This window comes from Arachis stenosperma, chromosome 4 (genome assembly GCF_014773155.1).
Source record: "Arachis stenosperma cultivar V10309 chromosome 4, arast.V10309.gnm1.PFL2, whole genome shotgun sequence".
NCBI lineage: Eukaryota > Viridiplantae > Streptophyta > Magnoliopsida > Fabales > Fabaceae > Arachis > Arachis stenosperma.
In genome coordinates this window covers 74,946,752-74,966,342 of record NC_080380.1, presented here as the reverse complement: position 1 = coordinate 74,966,342, position 19,591 = coordinate 74,946,752, and the positions used below count along the sequence as shown (strand labels likewise).

General features: G+C 40.1%; 1 non-coding gene across 1 annotated transcript; it reads right to left on the bottom strand.

Annotated features, from left to right (window-relative positions):
• Positions 1 to 1,039: 1,039 nt before the first annotated feature.
• LOC130977394 (small nucleolar RNA R71) lies at positions 1,040 to 1,144 on the bottom strand. Its single transcript, XR_009085086.1, has one exon. It is a non-coding gene; the product is annotated as a small nucleolar RNA R71 (small nucleolar RNA).
• Between the last annotated feature and the right edge of the window lie 18,447 nt (positions 1,145 to 19,591).

Here is a 19,591-nt window from a genome sequence, read left to right as displayed (position 1 = left end):
TAGCTCAACTAGCATATTCTTCTAACTAAAGTTGCTTGACCAATCAATCCCTGTGGGATTCGACCTCACTCTATTGTGAGTTTTACTTGACGACAATTCGGTATACTTGCCGAAGGAAAATTTGTTGAGAGACAAGTTTTCATGCATCAAGTTTATGGCGCCGTTGCTGGGGATTGATTTTGAATCAACAATGATTAAGTTAGAAGATCACTAGTTTGAGCATTTTTTTAATTTCATTATTCGTTTTTTTATTCAGTCAATTTACCTTAGTTCGTTTTTAATTTCTTCCTCATCCCCTATACCCTCTCTATTTTCTGTTCTCTTTTTCTTAGTTGATCATAATTCAGCTCACTAACCCACTAACTGTTTGATAAATTACATCACTCATACTAACAATTACTCTAACAAGAATAATCTTTACTATACCTCCTGTGTGCAATCTGTTTGTTGTATGACAGGGAGAAGAGAATGAGTCTCAACATACTTTGATTCAGAACCTGAAAGAACCCTTTGGAGACTAAGAAGGGAGGCAAGAGGAAAAAGGATTATTGGTGTTGAGGAAGAGGAAGAGTACTTTGAACCCAACATGGAAGAGAATTTGGAGAACAATCATGAAGAAGAAGCCCATAATCATGTCAGAGAAGGCCATGCAAACCGGGCTGGGCAAGAAAGGAGGGTCTTAGGATCCTATATCAATCCTAATCCAGGAAACTGTGGAAGCAGCATTCAGAAGCCCACCATACATGCCAACATTTTCGAGCTAAAACCTCAGCTCATCACCCTGGTGCAGAATAATTGTTCATTTGGAGGAGGTGCTCAAGAAGATCCTAATCAACACTTGACCACCTTCTTGAGGATTTGTGACACAGTGAAGTCCAATGGAGTCCACCCGGATGTCTATAGGCTGCTATTGTTCCCTTTTTCACTAAGGGACAAGGCATCCAAATGGCTTGAATCCTTCCCAAAGGAAAGCTTAACTAATTGAGAAGAAGTGGTGAACAAGTTTTTAGTAAGATTTTATCCTCCTCAAAGGATTAATAGGCTAAGAACTGAGGTGCAGACTTTTAGACAACAAGATGGTGAGACACTTTATGAAGCATGGGAGAGATTCAAAGATTTGACAAGGAGATGCCCACCAGAGATATTTAATGAGTGGGTTCAACTTCACATCTTCTATGAAGGTCTTTCCTATGAGTCAAAGAAGGTTGTGGATCATTCATCAGGAGGGTCTTTAAACAAGAAGAAAACCATTGAAGAAGCCATAGATGTCATTGAAACAGTTGCTGAGAATGACTACTTCTATGCCTCCGAAAGAAGTAACACTAGAGGAGTAATAGAGCTGAACCACATGGATGTACTGTTAGCCCAAAACAAGATGATCACCAAGCAGCTAGCAGATCTTACCAAGAAGGTGGAAGAGAACCAAGTTGTAGCAGCCATCATCTCATCACCAGCTCAAGAAGGAGTAAACATAGGAGAAGAAGGTGACTGGGAGCAAGCCAACTATGTAGGAAACTCACCTAGACAAGTCCATGATCCATACTCCAAAACTTACAACTCTGGATGGAGGAATCACCCCAACTTTGGATGGGGAAATCAACAAGACCAAGGGCAAGATCAGAGATGCCACAACTTCAACTCCAACAATAATGCTACTCATCAAAACACCTCACAGAAATATTACCAACATCCATCTAACCAACCTTCTCAACCACCTAATCTCAACCCACCATCATTAACAGCTTTCAAAGATTGAGGCTCTACTTGAAAACATATGCAGAGAAGTCTAAGACAACAAAGTGTTTAAGGAAGAAGTGCGAGCTAATATCAAGAACCAAGGAGAAAACATCAAGAGATTGGAGTCTCAAGTAGGGTACCTATCTTAACAAATTCCCAAACCCACTGATGGGTTCCCCAGTGATACAGAGAAGAATCCAAGAGGAGAAACAAAGAAAGTGAGATGGGAAGAATGCAAAATGATAACCACAAGTGATGAGGGGAGTGTGAATGGAGTAGATCAGAACACCTCCAAAATAACCAAAAGGAAAGCCAGGAGGAAGGAAGCTGCGCAACTCAGCTTACATCCAAGGAAGAGCTAAAGAAGAAGGAAGTATTGAACCCATATGCACCTTTTCCCCACAGGCTTAAAGGTGGTGTAGCAGGGAGAATGTACTCAAGGTTTCTTGATATGTTTGCATCTCTAGATGTAAATATACCATTCATTAAAGCCCTCCAACAGATGCCTTTCTACATCAAATATATAAAGGAGCTACTAGCCAGAAAAAGTCCATTGAAGGGTGGACAAACAATCAAGACGAACAGAGATTGTAGTGCTCTCATTCAAATAGGGCCACCCACAAAGAAGGAGGATCCAGGGAGTTTCCACATTCCTTGTGCCATAGGAGAAACAATGATTGACAAAGGGCTTTGTGACTTGGGAGCAAGCATCAACCTAATGCCTCTCTCCCTCATGAAGAAGCTCCAAATCAATGAACTAACTCCTACTGATGTAATTATCAGATTGGCTGACAAAACTCAAAAACAAGCAGTAGGGGTGGTTAAAAATGTGCTGGTGAAGGTTGGGAGCTACTATCTTCCCACAGATTTTGTTGTTCTGGAAATGGATGAGAATCCTATTTACCCCATCATTCTGGGAAGACCCTTCCTAGCCACAGCTAGAGCACTCATAGATGTAGAACGAGGAGAGTTAGTGTTGAGAATACATGATGAGCAGCTCACTTTCAATGTTTTCAACCTCTCACAAGAAGCAGATCATGAAGACAATAAATTGATGGAGGAACCAAACGAGGAAGCACAAACAACACAATTGGAAGCCTCATTGGTTGGGAAGCCATATAGTCAAGAAGAACCACGTTCAAAGGTGACCCATGGGGAACCGGAACCACCAGAGTCATGCAAGATCAATAACAAGAATCCCCTAGAGAAAGAATCCATAGAAAACAAGACAACATCAATGGAAACAAAGAAGAAAGTTCCAAGGAGATGGAGAAGCAGAAAGATACCTACAGAAGATTTCTCCCCAGGAGACAAACTTCTCAACAATTCCACTGGTAGCAAACACACTGCAAGCACACCACCAACTACCTTGACAAGGGAAAACCGTCAAGCTAATGACGTTAAAGAAGCGCTTCATGGGAGGCAACCCATGCTCTATAACTCCGTTCTTAAATTTCTAATAATAGCAACAAGGCAATTTCCATAGAATTTCAAATTAATTTTGACGACTAACATAAAGCTCCTCTACATGCAACTTACAGTACATGATAAGTTTGGTGTTCAAAGCACACCAAGTGCGGTTTGAACACACCTTATGAGGAAAGTTCATTCCCCAAACTTGTTGCACCATGTGATTACAAACAAGTTTGGTGTACCAACGTGCATTCATGGGAAGCTTAATGTTTGATTGATTTACGTTCATGGAAAACATTTAGTCATATAGAAACAAAAGAAAAAGAAAAAGAAATATTTTATTAGTTCACACTTTTTCCCACCAAAAGTTCAATTAACCCATTGCATTTACTTTTCGTATATAGAGAATCAAAAAGGACATTGATGGTACTTGATAGGACAATTAATAGAAGGAGATTCGGCCACTACACCAAGAGAATTTCACACTTGTCTTTATAGCGAATGTCCTTGGAAGTGTTGCCATGTAATATTGGGAGTGGATGGCTTTGGAGACCGAACCAAGACCCTCATAAAAGAGGTGATCCTTGTGCTAATTCAATCTCAAAACCCCAACCGTCCACTATCAAAACAACACCATCAATCCACACCCTTCAACAATTGCCATCCCTCTATATAAACCCCTTCACACAACCTTTCCGTACACACCCTGTATCTCCATTCTTTTTTTTTTCACTTCTTTCTCTCGGCTATACATACTTCACGTACACCTTATATACTCACCTCTTCTCCTTTTTCTCAAAACACATTCCTTCAAGACTCATTCTACCTCAACCCAACCGAACTCCATCTTTAACCCCCTAACCTTTACTATTCAACTCCCACTCATGGCATCATCAAGCTTCAAGAGGTGAAGAGGAAAGGAGCCAATGGAGCAGCCCTCCTTCGACACCGGGAGATTCAAAACAGCCTTCCATGAGCTCGAGTTCGAGCGAATAAAGGACAAGAAGATACTGCCTGAATCAACCTTCCAGTTCGATGAAGATGAGTGTCCACAAATTCGGGAGAAGATTGAAAAGAAGGGTTGGGAAAAGCTCACTAACCCGGAAGCAAGGGCAAATGCAAACCTCATCAGGGAATTTTATGCAAATGTGGTTAGAGAAGATAAGACCACAGCCCCCACCTTCAAGAGCTATGTAAGAGGAATAGAGGTAGATTTTAGCCCCAATGCAATCACTAGAGTTCTCCAATTGAAATCCCCACGTTTTGTTGAGCTTGGTTATCAAGAAAGAATAAATAAAGGCGCCGACAATGATGAATTGGAAGAGATCGTAGGTGACATATGCATTGTGGGATCTGACTGGGAAAGGTATTCAGATAAGAGACCCCGGTTCATCAGGAGAGGAGACCTCATCCCGGAAGCCAAGGGTTGGTTTGAGCTTGTGAGACGATCTATCCTTCCAGCAGCAAACAATTCTGAGGTCAATATTACTCGAGCTACCATGGTACATTGCTTGATAAAGGGTGGAAGCATCAATGTGCACGAAATTATAGCTGAAGGAATCCAAGAATCAGCCGAGAAGAAAGATTCAGGTGCTAGACTTTGGTACCCCAGCACCATCTTTAGATTATGCATGAAAGCCAAGGTAGTCTTTGAGGACAGCAATCCAACTTGGATAGGTCTTGGGAGATCACTTACACTCCAACGCATAACTCATGTGACTCCAGCTCAACAGAAGAAAGGACCCCATCTAAGGAAGAGGACATCAGAAGAAGCACAAGAGGAAGAGCCTCTCCAAGGAGAACCCCAACCCACGGAATATCATCAAGAAGGATATCATGACCCAACCAACATCAACTTGTGTCACATCCGAGGAGCCATTGATGATTTGTCAAGGATATACATGGAAGGACAAGAACAACAACTGCAACTTCAATCTCAGAGAATGGATCGGCAAGAGGAAATGCTAACAAATTTGATGAATCAACAAAGGGAATGGCAGAAATAGCTAATGGAGCAGCAACAAGAGCACTATTCCCAGCTTACTCAAGCCATCAATCAAGTGTCTGAAAGGCAAGAAAGCTAAGATAAATGCCTCCAGGAACTCAATCAACGCCAGATGAATCAGATGAAAGCATTCAACAAATTTAGCGTGCTAAATGAAGGAAGGCAACTGCATCGAGAAGAATTTAGCATCAACACTCAGGCAAAGTTAAACTATGTGGTTGAGCATATGCATCACCTGCACCCTGACATCCCAAGTTATGAGGCAGTTTGCAAGAACTTAACTGAACAAGAAGAGGGGAAGGTGAAACAGCAAAAGGAAGCATTAAAGAAGAAGATGGAGGATGCCAGATTCTGGAAAAAGCTGATGGGGAAGCGCAAGGGAAATGGAGACTCAAGTAATCAAGGAGAATCCCAAGGGAGCAAAAGAGAATGAGCACATCAACAAGTGAAAGGTGGTGAAGTTCCTTCTTAGTTTACCTTCTTTTTCAAAGCTTTAAATAAGGAAAATCATGTATGAAATAGAACATGCTTCCATGGTAGGTTAGGATTTTCAATTATGCATTTAAGTTTCATTGCTTAGGTCTATGTTACTGAGCCTAATGTCTTGAATGCTCACTTTTATCTTCCTTACTTGAATGCTTATCTCTCTAAGTTTATCTAAAAGAAAATGTTATGGGAAGAACAAGAGTGGAGCCATTTTGTGAAGTGCATTCTGAATGTTTGTGGTAGGATGATTAGTAAGCTAAGTTGGTTCACCAAGAAAGGAAAGAAAGCAACTATCCATCCTAAGTCCTATGTTTGAGACACATTCTTTGAGGCTAGCTAACCAATAAGATCCCAACAAGAAAAGAAAAAAGAGTAATACAAGTGAAAATAAGAAAGGGAACACAATAAGAAACAATGCTAGGCACCAATGGTTTCAAAATTGAGGCATGTGTCTGTGGTGTTTATGTACAAGGGATATACTTGGATGAATAAGCTCTTAGGGGTGCCTTATCACTTGGTAACTTTGATTAACTAATCCAGGATTATCAGCTGAAAGTCCACTATCAAGAGTAACCCTTGTTACAGAGCACTTAGTAACCCAAAGAGGTGCTGGACACCAAGGTCTCAAGAAAGAAGAATAATAAACCATGTGCCTGTGGTGTGTATGTATGAGGGAAAGAGACTTAAGGGAGTAAGTCCTTAGGGGTGTCTTAACACCTAGCACCCTAAAACCAACTGGTTTGGGAGTGTTGGTTGAAAGCTTATCATAAAGAGTCGCCCTCTTACAAAGCATCTAGCAAAAAGAAAAATAAACTTTAAAAAAAAAGAGAAGGATCAATAAGAAAGAAGCCTCAAGAGATGCAATCAAGAGAGTGACTAGGGATTTGATAAAGGCTTGAAACCTAAAAGGAAAGAACCTAAGTTGCTATGCATGAAACTCCATGAACCAGGAATGCTACTTCCATTTTATCTTCTTGTTCTTTCATTTTATTTTTCTTATGCTTCAGTACTTGCTTAGGGACAAGCAAGCTTTAAGTTTGGTGTTGTAATGCCAGGGCATCTAGGCCAGTTTCACTGACCTTTTCTTTACTGTTTTAGGGTAGTTTCATGCATTTTCCTAGTGAATAAGGCAAGTTTTGGGTGAAAATACACTTACACCTTTATTTAAGCAACTATTGTGAATTTTGCATGATTTTATGTGATTTTTGCCAGAATTGCATGAAAACTTGATGATGCATAATCTCATGACTTTGGCTAGAGCTTTGATGTACTTTAATTGCTTGATTTCAGGACAAATGAAGCATGGAAGAACCACGTTAGCATTCACGTTAACTTAGTTAACGTGACTACTAACGTCGGATGGCAAAGAGCTTGCAACGTTAATGAGAAAAGTGATCACCAATAACGCCTGCGAAGCCATTCATAGCTTACGTTAAGAAAAAGAGGACTCCACGTTAACGAGAAACATGAACTCCAATAACGTTTCTCCTCAACGTTAGTGGTAAAAGTGAACACCACTAACGTTGGAAAACTAGGCAATGCCCCACGTTAAGAGTCACGTTAACTTAGTTAACGTGAACTCTAACGTAGAAGAGGATCAACAACGCCAACGTTAGTGACACTCACTTTTGTCACTAACATTGGATCATTAGCATTGCCTACTGATGAGCGGATATTTTATACGCTTTTTGGGGGTAATTTCATGTAGATTTTAGCATGTTTTAGTTAGTTTTTAGGAGAATATTGTTAGTTTTTAGGCAAAAATCATATTTCTAGACTTTACTATGATTTTGTGTGTTTTTCTGTGATTCCAGGTATTTTCTGGCTGGAATTGAGGGAGCTGAGCAAAAATCTGACTTAGGCTGAAAAAGGACTGCTGATGCTGTTGGATCCTGACCTCCCTGCACTCGAAATGGATTTTCTGGAGCTACAGGAGTCCAATTGGCGCGCTCTCAACGGCGTTGGAAAGTAGACATTCAGGGCTTTCCAGCAATATATAATAGTCTATACTTTGCGCAAGGATAGACGACGTAACATGGCGTTGAACGCCAAGTTCATGCTGCTGTCTGGAGTTAAACGCCAGAAAAACGTCATGATCCGGAGTTGAACGCCCAAAACACGTCATAACCTGGAGTTTAACGCCAAGAAAGGCCTCTACTCGTGGATAGCTTTAATCTCAGCCCCAGCACACACCAAGTGGGCCCCAGAAGTGGATTTCTGCACCAATTATCTTAGTTTATTCATTTTCTGTAAACCTAGGTTACTAGTTTACTATTTAAACAACTTTTACAGACATTTCTTGTACCTCATGACATTTTCAGATCTGAATTACATACTTTTTGATGGCATGAGTCTCTAAACTCCATTGTTGGGGGTGAGGAGCTCTGCAACGTCTCGATGATTTAATACAATTCCTTTGTTTTCCATTCAAACACGCTTGTTCTTATCTAAGATGTTTATTCGCGCTTAATTGTGAAGAGGGTGATGATCCGTGACACTCATCACCTTCCTCAACCCATGAACGTGTGCCTGACAACCACCTCCGTTCTACATCAGATTGAATGAATATCTCTTAGATTCCTTAATCAGAATCTTCGTGGTATAGGCCGGATTGATGGCGGCATTCATGAGAATCCGGAAAGTCTAAACCTTGTCTGTGGTATTCCGAGTAGGATTCCGGGATTGAATGACTGTGACGTGCTTCAAACTCCTGAGGGCTGGGCGTTAGTGACAGAAGCAAAAGAATCAATGGATTCTATTCCAACCTGATTGAGAACCGACAGATGATTAGCCGTACTGTGACAGAGCATAGGAACGTTTTCACTGAGAGGATGGGAAGTAGCCACTGACAACGGTGACACCCTACATAGAGCTTGCCATGGAAGGAACCTTGCGTGTGGGAAGAGGATTTCAAGGAAAAGTAGAAATTCAAAGGACAAAGCATCTCCAAAACTCCAACATGTTTCTCATTACTGCACAACAAGTAACACTGTTATTCTCTTTTATTCTTATAATCAAATCTGGTAATTTCACTTTTTAAATCCTATTGGCCTCCTGACTAAGATTAATAAAATAAACATTGGTTGCTTCAAGCCAATAATCTCCGTGGGATCGACCCTTACTCACGTAAGGTATTACTTGGACGACCCAGTGCACTTGCTGGTCAGTTGTGCGAATCACAAATTCGTGCACCAAGTTTTTGGCGCCGTTGCCGGGGATTATTGAGTTTGAACAATTGAAGGCATATTTTATTTCTTAGATTAGGAATAATTTATTTTTGTTGTTATAGAGTCATTAAATTTTGATAGGATAGTCTCTTTTAAAAAATTTCTTTTCAAAAATATTATTTTTCTTAATTAATTGTTAAAATTTTCGTAAGTTTGGTGTCAATTGCATATCTCATATTTTTCTTTAAAATTTTTGACTTGTGTTCTTTGTTCTTCATTGATCTTCAAGTTGTTCTTGCTTATTTTTCTTGTTTGATCTTGAGTTTTTCTTGCTTTGTGTCTTTTCTTGTTTCACTTGTGTTCTTTTTAAAGCATTAATTGGAATATCTAGAACAAGTGTTATATTTATTCCCAATTGGCTAGAGTATTGGCTTACATTCTTGATAATTGGGTATACGCTTTGGAACCTTTTTCAAAAACAATTTTTCTTGATTTAATCTTGTGCCAAACTTCAAGTTTGGTGTTTTCTTGTTAATCCTTCATAATTTTCAAAAATTTTATTAAAGTTTTCTAAAAATTTTAAGTTTCGTGTTCTTCCTTTTGTTCTTGGTGTTCTTGTGAATCTTCAAAGTGTTCTTGAGTTTTTCTTGTATCTTGATCTTAAAATTTTTAAGTTTGGTGTTCCTTGGTGTTTTCCCTCCAAAAATTTTCGAAAATAAGGAGCATTGGATCTAAAAGTTTTAAGTCTTGTGTCTTTTGTGTGTTTTTTTCTCTTTCATCATAAAATTCAAAATTTAAAAAAAAAATTTTTTTTTTCTAACCAATTTTAAAACTACATTTTCGAAATTTTTAATATAAAATCCAAATTTCAATTTCAATTTTTTTCGAAAAATTTTCACAAAGTATTTTCAAAATATTTTTCATATATCCCATTTTTTGTTATTCCACTACTATAAAATAAATAAAATCAACATATAAATTATCTCTTGTATTCCATTATGACAGTAAGTATGAATGGACAAGACAAGAGGACTCTGGGGTCATATGCTAACCCCACTACTGCTTCATATGGGAGTAGTATTTGTATACCCTCCATTGGAGTTAGTAGCTTTGAGCTGAATCCTCAGCTCATTATCATGGTGCAGCAAAACTGCCAGTATTCTGGTCTTCCACATGAAGAACCTACAGAGTTTCTGGCACAATTTCTGCAAATTGCTGATACAGTACATGATAAGGAAGTAGATCAGGATATCTACAGATTATTACTGTTTCCATTTGCTGTAAAAGATCAAGCTAAGAGGTGGTTAAATAACCAGCCTAAGAACAGCATAAAAACATGGAAACAGCTGTCAGAAAAATTCCTGAATCACTATTTCCCTCCCAAACGGATGACACAGCTAAGGCTAAACATCCAAGGCTTCAAACAAGGAGATAATGAATCCCTTTATGATGCCTGGGAGAGATACAGAGAGATGCTAAGAAAATGCCCCTCTGAAATATTTTCAGAATGGGTGCAATTAGACATCTTCTATTATGGGCTTACAGAAAAAGCTCAGATTTCTCTAGACCACTCAGCTGGTGGATCTATACATATGAGAAAAACAATTGAAGAAGCTCAAGAGCTTATTGATACAGTTGCCAGAAATCAGCATCTGTACCTAAGCAGTGAATCTTCTGTGAAAGAAGAAGCTAAAACAGTAACTGCTGAACTCAGTCCGGTGGATCAGGCTAATGAATTCAATCAGCAATTAGATTTTCTAACTCAGCAGCTAGCCGAATTCAAGGAAATATTACAGGAAACAAGAATGGCTAACAGGAATATGGAAGTGCAATTAAAGCAGACAGAAAAGCAACTGTCAAAACAAATAGCAGAAGAATGTCAAGCAGTTCAATTAAGTAGTGGGAAAACATTAAATACCTCACTTCAAAGCAGCAAGAAACTAAGAAATGAACAGATGGTCAATCAAAATCCCTCTGAGGACAATCAGAGCCCAGAGAGGAATGATGCTGGCGCTGAACGCCCAGCCCATGCGCATTCCTGGCGTTCAACGCCAGAAACAAGCATGGATCTGGCGTTGAACGCCCAAAAGGGACATGGTTCTGGCGTTCAAACGCCAGTAACCAACAAGGAGATGGCGTCTAACGCCACTCCAGCTCCCACCACTGGCATTCAAATACCAGTGGGGGATCAGTCACCTACGAGTGCTGATGATAACCCTTCTAAAAAGGCTTCCCAACCCACTTCTGTAGGTAATAAACCTGCAGCAACTAAGGTTGAGGAATACAAAGCCAAAATGCCTTATCCTCAAAAACTCCGCCAAGCGGAACAGGATAAGCAATTTGCCCGCTTTGCAGACTATCTCAGAACTCTTGAAATAAAGATTCCGTTTGCAGAAGCACTTGAGCAAATACCCTCTTATGCTAAGTTCATGAAAGAGATCTTAAGTCATAAGAAGGATTGGAGGGAAACTGAGAAGGTTTACCTCACTGAAGAATGCAGTGCAGTCATTCTGAAAAGCTTACCTGAGAAGCTTAAAGATCCTGGGAGCTTTATGATACCATGCACATTAGAGGGCACTTGTACCAAGCAAGCTTTATGTGATCTTGGGGCAAGTATCAACCTAATACCTGCATCTACTATTAGAAAGCTTGGTTTAACTGAAGAAATCAAACCAACCAGGATATGTCTGCAACTTGCTGATGGCTCCATTAAATACCCATCAGGCGTGATTGAAGACATGATTGTCAAGGTTGGGCCATTTGCCTTTCCTACTGACTTTGTGGTGCTGGAAATGGAGGAGCACAAGAATGCAACTCTCATTCTAGGAAGACCTTTCCTAGCAACTGGCCGAACCCTCATTGACGTCCAAAAAGGGGAAGTAACCTTGAGAGTCAATGAGGAGGAGTTCAAGTTGAATGTTGTCAAAGCCATGCAACATCCAGACACCCCAAATGACTGCATGAGTGTTGATATTATTGACTCTCTGGTAAGAGAGGTCAATATGGCTGAGAGTCTCGAATCAGAGCTAGAGGACATCTTTAAAGATGTTCAGCCTGAATTGGAGGAATCAGAGAAAATAGTAGAACCTCTGAAAATCCCTCAGGAAGAGGAGAAACCTCCTAAACCCGAGCTCAAACCATTACCACCTTCCCTAAAATATGCATTCTTGGGAGAAGGTGATACATATCCTGTAATCATAAGCTCTACCTTAGAGCCACAGGAAGAGGAAGCACTAATTCAAGTGCTAAGGACACACAAGACAGCTCTTGGGTGGTCCATCAGTGATCTTAAGGGCATTAGCCCAGCTAGATGTATGCACAAGATCTTACTGGAGGGTGACGCCAAGCCAGTGGTTCAACCACAAAGGCGGCTGAACCCAGCCATGAAGGAAGTAGTGCAGAAAGAGGTCACTAAATTACTAGAGGCTGGGATTATTTATCCTATTTCTGACAGCCCCTGGGTGAGCCCTGTCCAAGTCGTCCCTAAGAAAGGTGGCATGACAGTGGTTCATAATGAAAAAAATGAACTGGTTCCTACAAGAACAGTTACTGGGTGGCGCATGTGTATTGACTACAGAAGGCTCAATACAGCTACCAGAAAGGATCATTTTCCTTTACCATTCATAGACCAGATGCTAGAAAGATTAGCAGGTCATGAATACTACTGCTTCCTGGATGGATATTCAGGTTATAATCAAATTGCAGTAGATCCCCAAGATCAGGAGAAAACGGCGTTCACATGCCCATCTGGAGTATTTGCATACAGAAGGATGCCATTTGGCCTGTGCAATGCACCTGCAACCTTTCAGAGGTGCATGCTCTCCATTTTCTCTGATATGGTGGAAAAATTTCTGGAAGTCTTCATGGATGACTTTTCAGTATTTGGAGACTCATTCAGCTCCTGCCTTAACCATTTAGCACTTGTTCTGAAAAGATGCCAAGAGACTAACCTGGTTTTAAACTGGGAAAAATGTCACTTTATGGTGACTGAAGGAATTGTCCTTGGGCACAAAATTTCGAACAAGGGAATAGAGGTGGATCAAGCTAAGGTAGAAGTAATTGAAAAATTACCACCACCTGCCAATGTTAAGGCAATCAGAAGCTTTCTGGGGCATGCAGGATTCTATAGGAGGTTTATAAAGGATTTTTCAAAAATCTCCAAACCTCTAAGCAACCTGCTAGCTGCTGACACGCCATTTATCTTTGATGAAGAGTGTCTGCAGGCATTTGAGACTCTGAAAGCTAAATTGGTTACAGCACCAATCATCTCTGCACCAGACTGGACTTTACCATTTGAGTTGATGTGTGATGCCAGTGACCATGCCATTGGTGCAGTGTTGGGACAAAGGCATGACAAGCTTCTGCACGTCATTTATTATGCTAGCCGTGTTCTAAATGACGCACAGAAGAACTACACAACCACAGAAAAAGAGCTACTTGCAGTGGTTTACGCCATTGAAAAATTCAGATCCTATTTAGTAGGATCAAAAGTGATTGTGTACACTGATCATGCTGCTCTTAAATATCTACTCACAAAGCAGGATTCAAAACCCAGACTCATCAGATGGGTGTTGCTTCTGCAAGAGTTTGATATAGAAATAAGAGACAAAAAAGGGACAGAGAATCAAGTGGCAGATCACCTGTCCCGAATAGGACCAGTGGAAGGGGCGTCCCTCCCTCTCACTGAGATCTCTGAAACCTTTCCGGATGAGCAGTTGTTTGCCATCCAGGAGGTGCCATGGTTTGCAGACATTGCAAACTACAAGGCAGTGAGATTCATACCCAAAGAGTACAGTAGGGTGCAATCAAAGAAATTAATCACAGATGCAAAGTACTATCTTTGGGATGAACCATATCTCTTCAAGAGATGTGCAGACGGAGTAATCCGTAGATGTGTGCCTAAAGAAGAAGCACAGAAGATCCTTTGGCACTGCCATGGATCACAGTACGGAGGACATTTTGGAAGTGAGCGAACAGCCACAAGAGTCCTCCAAAGTGGCTTCTACTGGCCCACTCTCTACAAAGATTCCCGAGCTTTTGTGCTCAATTGTGACAGTTGCCAAAGATCAGGCAACCTACCCCACAGTTATGCCATGCCTCAGCAAGGAATCTTGGAGATTGAGTTGTTTGATGTATGGGGCATTGACTTCATGGGACCTTTCCCACCATCATACTCAAACACTTATATTCTGGTGGCAGTGGATTATGTATGCAAATGGGTGGAGGCTATTGCAACACCCACAAATGATACTAAAACAGTGTTAAAATTCTTCCAGAAACACATCTTCAGCAGATTTGGTATCCCTAGAGTGTTGATTAGTGATGGGGGCACTCATTTCTGCAATAAACAGCTTTATGCTGCTCTGGTTCGTTATGGAGTTAGTCACCGGGTAGCTACTCCATATCACCCACAGACTAATGGGCAAGCTGAAGTCTCAAATAGAGAACTCAAAAGAATCCTGGAACGGACTGTAATTAACCGTAGAAAGGATTGGGCAAGGAGCTTGGATGATGCTCTGTGGGCATACAGAACAGCATTCAAGACCCCTATAGGGACCTCTCCATACCAGCTTGTGTATGGAAAGGCATGTCATTTGCCAGTGGAATTGGAACATAAGGCCTACTGGGCAACCAGATTCCTAAACCTTGACGCCAAGTTAGCTGGAGAAAAACGATTGCTTCAGTTAAATGAGCTAGAGGAATTTAGACTCAATGCTTTCGAGAATGCAAAAATTTACAAGGAGAAAGCGAAAAGATGGCATGATAAGAAATTGTCATCCAGAGTCTTTGAGCCGGGGCAGAAAGTTCTGCTATTTAATTCTAGGCTCAAATTATTCCCCGGGAAATTAAAATCCCGGTGGAGAGGTCCATATGTAATTACAAGTGTATCACCATATGGATACGTAGAGCTTCAGGATAATGACTCTAACAAAAAGTTCATTGTTAATGGACAGAGAATTAAACATTATCTTGAAAGCAACTTTGAGCAAGAATGCTCAAAACTGAGACTTGATTAGAGCTCAGTGGTAGTCCAGCTAAAGACAATAAAGAAGCGCTTGCTGGGAGGCAACCCAGCCATTTACAAAGTTTATTTACTAATTAAATAAATTTTCTTTTTTTACAGGTATGTGTCCAAGTATCTTCAAAGGGTAAAAATAGCAATTGATTGAATTCACAGAGTTACAGGGAAATTTGGAAGCTCACTGGCATGAAAAAGCCAGTAAGAAACATTTTGGGCGTTGAACGCCCAAAAGAAGCACCCACTGGGCGTTCAACGCCAGTAAGGGTAGCCATCTGGGCGTTAAACGCCAGAAAGGAGCATCTTCTGGGCGTTGAACGCCAGAAAGAAGCACCTTCTGGGCGTTTAACGCCAGATTGTTAGCATCCTGGGCATTCAGAAAAATGCCCAGTGACAAAGGACTTCCTGGCGTTCAACGCCAGAAAGAAGCATCAGCTGGGCGTTGAACGCCCAGGAGAAGCAGCATTTGGGCGTTAAACGCCCAAAACATGCATCGTTTGGGCGTTTAACGCCAGGATGGTGGGGAGGAGGTAAAATTCGTTTTTCTTTACAATTTTTCTAAATTTTTATGTTTCAATTCATGATTTCTTGCATAAACATGTTTCAAAATGTCATTCTTCAAAATCAAATTAGTTTTCTAAGAACCCTAATTTCTAAAATCCCTTTTTCAAAAATATCAAATGTATCTTAATTTATAAACACAAATCTTTTTCCAATCCAAATCTTTTTCAAATCTTTTTCAACTCATCATATCTTTTGGATTTCGAAATTGCCTCTCCCTCTATTCCTCTTCTATCCTTTATTTTGCTTGAGGACAAGAAAACCTCTAAGTTTGGTGTGATTTGCCATGATCACTGAGCTAAAACTCATTAAGATCATGGCACCTAAGGGAACAGGAAGAGCAAGGATGTGAACTTAAGGGAGCTGAAGCGTCCAAAATTAATTCTTGAAGGCACCCCACAGACTAGAGGAACATCCACTTCCCAAAATACAGGTTGTTAAGTTCTAATTCTAGCTTTAACTCTGTGATAGTATTATTATAGGATTTTACCTTAGAAGTTATATATAGTAGTAGTAATTAGTATATCTATTTTGATTTTATTTCCAATTAAGCTATAATTTATTTTTCTCATCATCATCAGGCATGAATAAAGTAGTAGATTTTTTTTAGAATAAAGAAGTAATCTATATTTTTCGAGTTCTTAATAATAAAAAAATTATAATTAATTACATGTGGTGGCAATACTTTTTGTTTTCTGAATGAATGCTTGAACAGTGCATAATTTTTATATTGAATTTTATGAATATTGGCTCCTGAAAGAATGAGGAACACGAAAAATATTATTGATGATCTGAAAAATTATGAAATTGATTCTTGAAGCAAGAAAAAGCAGTGAAAAATAAAGCTTGCAAAAAAAAAAAAGGAAGGAGCAGTAGAAAAAGCCAATAGCCCTTAAAACCAAAAGGCAAGGGTAAAAAGGATCCAAGGCTTTGAGCATTAATGGATAGGAGGGCCCAAGGAAATAAATCCAGGCCTAAGCGGCTAAATCAAGCTGTCCCTAACCATGTGCTTGTGGCATGCAGGTCCAAGTGAAAAGCTTGAGACTGAGTGGTTAAAGTCGTGATCCAAAGCAAAAGAGTGTGCTTAAGAACTCTGGACACCTCTAATTGGGGATTCTAGCAAAGCTGAGTCACAATCTGAAAAGGTTCACCCAATTATGTGTCTGTGGCATTTATGTATCCGGTGGTAATACTGGAAAACAAAATGCTTAGGGCCACGGCCAAGACTCATAAAGTAGCTGTGTTCAAGAATCAACATACTAAACTAGGAGAATCAATAATACTATCTGAATTCTGAGTTCCTATGGATGCCAATCATTCTGAATTTCAAAGGATAAAGGGAGATGCCAAAACTGTTCAGAAACAAAAAGCTACAAGCCCCGCTCATCTAATAAGAATATGAGCTTCATTTAAAACTCTAAAATATTATTACTTCTTAATTTCTGTTAGAACCTATTTTATTCATCTAGTTGCTTGAGGACAAGCAACAGTTTAAGTTTGGTGTTGTGATGAGCGGATATTTTATACGCTTTTTGGGGGTAATTTCATGTAGATTTTAGCATGTTTTAGTTAGTTTTTAGGAGAATATTGTTAGTTTTTAGGCAAAAATTATATTTCTAGACTTTACTATGAGTTTGTGTATTTTTCTGTGATTCCAGGTATTTTCTGGCTGGAATTGAGGGAGATGAGCAAAAATCTGACTTAGGCTGAAAAAGGACTGCTGATGCTGTTGGATCCTGACCTCCCTGCACTCGAAATGGATTTTCTGGAGCTACAGGAGTCCAATTGGCGCGCTCTCAACGGCGTTGGAAAGTAGACATCCAGGGCTTTCCAGCAATATATAATAGTCCATACTTTGCGCAAGGATAGACGACGTAACTTGGCGTTGAACGCCAAGTTCATGCTGCTGTCTGGAGTTAAACGCCAGAAAAACGTCATGATCCGGAGTTGAACGCCCAAAACACGTCATAACCTGGAGTTTAACGCCAAGAAAGGCCTCTACTCGTGGATAGCTTTAATCTCAGCCCCAGCACACACCAAGTGGGCCCCAGAAGTGGATTTCTGCACCAATTATCTTAGTTTATTCATTTTCTGTAAACCTAGGTTACTAGTTTACTATTTAAACAACTTTTACAGACATTTCTTGTACCTCATGACATTTTCAGATCTGAATTACATACTTTTTGACGGCATGAGTCTCTAAACTCCATTGTTGGGGGTGAGGAGCTCTGCAGCGTCTCGATGATTTAATACAATTCCTTTGTTTTCCACTCAAACACGCTTGTTCTTATCTAAGATGTTTATTCGCGCTTAATTGTGAAGAGGGTGATGATCCGTGACACTCATCACCTTCCTCAACCCATGAACGTGTGCCTGACAACCACCTCCGTTCTACATCAGATTGAATGAATATCTCTTAGATTCCTTAATCAGAATCTTCGTGGTATAGGCCGGATTGATGGCGGCATTCATGAGAATCCGGAAAGTCTAAACCTTGTCTGTGGTATTCCGAGTAAGATTCCGGGATTGAATGACTGTGACGTGCTTCAAACTCCTGAGGGCTGGGCGTTAGTGACAGACGCAAAAGAATCAATGGATTCTATTCCAACCTGATTGAGAACCGACAGATGATTAGCCGTGCTGTGACAGAGCATAGGAACGTTTTCACTGAGAGGATGGGAAGTAGCCACTGACAACGGTGACACCCTACATAGAGCTTGCCATGGAAGGAACCTTGCGTGTGGGAAGAGGATTTCAAGGAAAAGTAGAAATTCAAAGGACAAAGCATCTCCAAAACTCCAACATGTTTCTCATTACTGCACAACAAGTAACACTGTTATTCTCTTTTATTCTTATAATCAAATCTGGTAATTTCACTTTTTAAATCCTATTGGCCTCCTGACTAAGATTAATAAAAGAAACATTGATTACTTCAAGCCAATAATCTCCGTGGGATCGACCCTTACTCACGTAAGGTATTACTTGGACGACCCAGTGCACTTGCTGGTCAGTTGTGCGAATCACAAATTCGTGCACCACCTACGTTAACTCTCACGTTAAGATTGTTAACGTGAAAGTTAACGTGGAGTTGAATTCAAAGAACCAACGTTAGTGACACTCACTTTTGTCACTAACGTTGGGAGATGGCTTCATCACTACGTTAAGAGCCACGTTAACTTAGTTAACGTGGGTTCTAACGTAGGGACTTAAGGCAATTGGAGCGTTAGTGACAAAGGTCAGTGTCACTAATGCTCTCGAAGGTGATAGATATCCACATTAAGAGCTACGTTAGCCAAGTTAATGTGTGATCTAACGTAGGGGCAAGAGGTAAGCAACGTTAATGGGAAAAGTGATTCCCATTAATGTTTGCAAAAAGGGGCACAAGCCAACGTTAATGGGAAAAGTGAGTCCCATTAACGTTGGCCAAGGATTGAGTAAGAAACGTTAGAATTCACGTTAAGATTACTAACGTTGGAATTAACGTGGGTATATAAGGGTGGAACGTTAGTGGAAAAGTGAATGCCACTAACGTCCTCGCACCCAAAATGTTACTCAACGTTAATCTCACTAAATGCCCAAGCCTAATTCATATTTCTCTGCAAGCTGGGCCCACTAAAGATGAGAATTGCTTCAACTCAAGGTCCAGAGCCCACATCCAAGACTTGAAGAACTCACTAGAAGATCATGAAAAGTAGTATATATAGGAGTAGTTTTGAACTAGAGAGAAGCTTAGCACTTTTGGAAACTACTCTCTGCATATTTACTTTTCTGTACTTCTAGGATGGATTCTTTTTTTCTGCCATTTTTCATTCCTAGAGCTATGAGCAACTAAACCCCTATCATTGGGTTAGGGAGCTCTGTTGTAATTTGATGGATCAATTATAGTTTTCATTCTTCTTCTTCTTTCTTTTCTTTTGATCTTACTAGAAAGCTTTCGATCTTAATTCAATTGGTTAGTTGTCTTGGAAAAGAAACTCTCCATAATTGGATCTCCTTTGAACCTTGGAAAAGGGATGAGGAAATCATGCTAGAAATGCTTTCTCATGTTGGACCAATTTGGGGTTTGGATGGATATTGTGACATTTAATCCTCCCAACACTTTGATTTGGAAATACATGTGGTATAATCAGTGACCACACTTTCATCTCTTCCCATGAGCAATTAAATCAAGGAATTGGGCAATTGTTCAAGCTTAGAGAGATT